At 36.1% G+C, this 2,500-nt stretch overlaps 1 protein-coding gene across 1 annotated transcript in view; it reads left to right on the forward strand.

Annotated features, from left to right (window-relative positions):
• LOC119596992 overlaps positions 1 to 2,500 on the forward strand; it is a 16,877-nt gene that overhangs the window by 1,974 nt on the left and 12,403 nt on the right. The window lies entirely within an intron of this gene.

Raw genomic sequence — 2,500 nt, forward strand, 5'->3', positions numbered from 1 at the left:
TTTGTTATTTGCATAGATATACGAGATAATAATATAACAATTCTCAGTGCTTGCTTGTATATAACATTTAAAACTTTCACATTATAAATTTAAGAATAAGTAAACAACAGGTAATAATCATATTAAATAGCATATTGCTCGCACCAGGTAAAACTAATCAAGAGTACATATATATATATATATATATATATATATATATATATATATATATATATATATATATATATATATATATATTGCTTACACACGCACACACATATTCTTTTAAAAATAAAGCATTAAATTATGACAGATGAGAAAAGTGTTGCCAATATCTGAGCCGCCAGTCTCGACTCCTGTATCCGAAACACATGTCCAAGTAAACGTGTGTTTCGGATACAGGTCGAAACTTCGGGTTCACACTGGCAAGGGTTACCGGTAAATTGAAGGGTACTGTGGGCTAATTATTATCGTGTTTTCGAAAGGGATCAGTTTCGAAGAAATCATTGTTTATTCAGCCTTATGTGAACAGAGACGCACGAATATATGCTTGTTATATGTATAAGACGAAAAGGAGAGAGAAGGGGAAATGAGGAGATAGTAGATATGAGGAAAGGAGGAAGAGAGAGAGAGATGAGAGAGAGAGAGAGGAGGGAGAGAAGAGAGAGAGAGAGAGAGAGGAGAGAGAGAGAGAGGAGAGAGAGAGAGAGAGAGAGAGAGAGAGAGAGAGAGGGGGGAGGGAGAGATGGTGAGGAGAGAGAGGGTGAGGAGAGAGAGGGTGAGGAAAGGAGAGAGAGAGAGAGAAAGAGAGAGAGAGAGAGAGAGAGAGAGAGGGGGGGGGGGGAGCTAAGTAAGAAGAGACAGAGATAGAGATAAAGACAGGCAAGCAAAGAGACAAAGAGAAAGAGAGTAATTACACCAAGAGAAGAATTTTACCTCTCGAGTCAATTTACTACAGTTTGAAACAACACCAGTAACAGCATAAGCGAGCAAAGAGCGGCAATTTTTATTCATGTTAGTAGTTATACATAAAGACACGAGGTACGAGTAAAAAAAATCATACTCCTTCCATACTTATTTGTCACCTTTTTTTTGTGATTGCCATTTTAGAGCCTTATCTGCAGTGTCACACACAAGTTTAGTGGGCGTCTGAAGACCAATCAAGTCTAAAAGTTGTACAGCTTGAACAAAACCAGTTGTTTCACTCGCAGAACTTGTGCCACATTTTTATTCACACGTAGAAGAAATAATAGAATAATGGTAAGCGAATTCTGAATATCTTATATCCGATGCCACAACACATGTTAAGTCTAATCCTAACCAAGATACACTGTTGTTCAACATTGTATCTGAAAAACAGCTGTTTCGTAATTGCTGCGAAACAGTTGCGAGACATGATTTCATACCCACGTTCAGACCAAGATACTTTGTTGAGCAACAGTCCCGCACAAAATAGCTGAATTCACTTACCAGTCGAGCAACAGTCTAAATTTCTTTCGCAACTGTGGCCGCCGAGATCCATGAATTTGCGTGTTTCTGTGTATCCTACTGGATACGCGATACAAAGTTGCGGGGAACATTGCTCATTATCCTCTGGTGGTCACTAATCAGTTGTCTGTTGGCTTGAGAGGTTGTAATAATTAGCGTGAAATCGAATACTGTAGAGAAAGAAAGAAAGAAAGAAAGAAAAAAAAATGCGGTATGGAATTTATAACACAGGAAAAAAAAAAAAAAAAAAAAAAAAAAAAAAAAAAAAAAAAAAAAAAAAAAAAAAAAAAAAATATATATATATATATATATATATATATATATATATATATATATATATATATATATATATTATCATGCCACTCAGATGTATTGACTCAGCTAAGTGCTACCCCAGTGGTACGTTTACACTTTTCAGGGGGTATATATGAAGAATAACCACTACTGAATGGAAGAGGAAAGGAGGGAATAAGGAGGAAACTAGTGAGAGAATAAAGGGAAGAAAAAGAGAGAGGAAGAGGAGGAGAGAGAGAGAGGAAAGAGAGAGAGATGAGGAGAGAGAAAGAGAGAGAGAGAGAGAGAGAGAGAGAGAGAGAGAGAGAGAGAGAGAGAGAGAGAGAGAGAAAGAGAGAGAGAGCTTCCTGCACAATTTTTTTTTCTCTTATTTTAGTATGCAAAGCTTTTACTTACGTTATACCAAGATTAGTGTGAATACCATTTGTTTTTCACTGTTATGAAACTGTGAAGGCTCAAAACATTTCATAGATTACCATTGATTCTTATTTCTACACAGACCTTCATAAATATAAAAATATCAATTTCACACCATTATTTTTCCTTAATTTTTAGGTAATCTGTAAAAATACCCAAGGGGTACAAGGGAACAAAAAAGTCTTAAGTCATCTCCCTCTGGACATTATGTACTGTGTATGTGAAACTACAAGATATGCGAGTCAGTACAAGTACGTGATAGGCACCTATTTTCCCCCCAGACATCACTAAGCTGCGTGATAAACTATTAATATTTTTTATC

This window comes from Penaeus monodon, chromosome 38, assembly GCF_015228065.2.
Source record: "Penaeus monodon isolate SGIC_2016 chromosome 38, NSTDA_Pmon_1, whole genome shotgun sequence".
In the NCBI taxonomy this organism is placed as follows: domain Eukaryota; kingdom Metazoa; phylum Arthropoda; class Malacostraca; order Decapoda; family Penaeidae; genus Penaeus; species Penaeus monodon.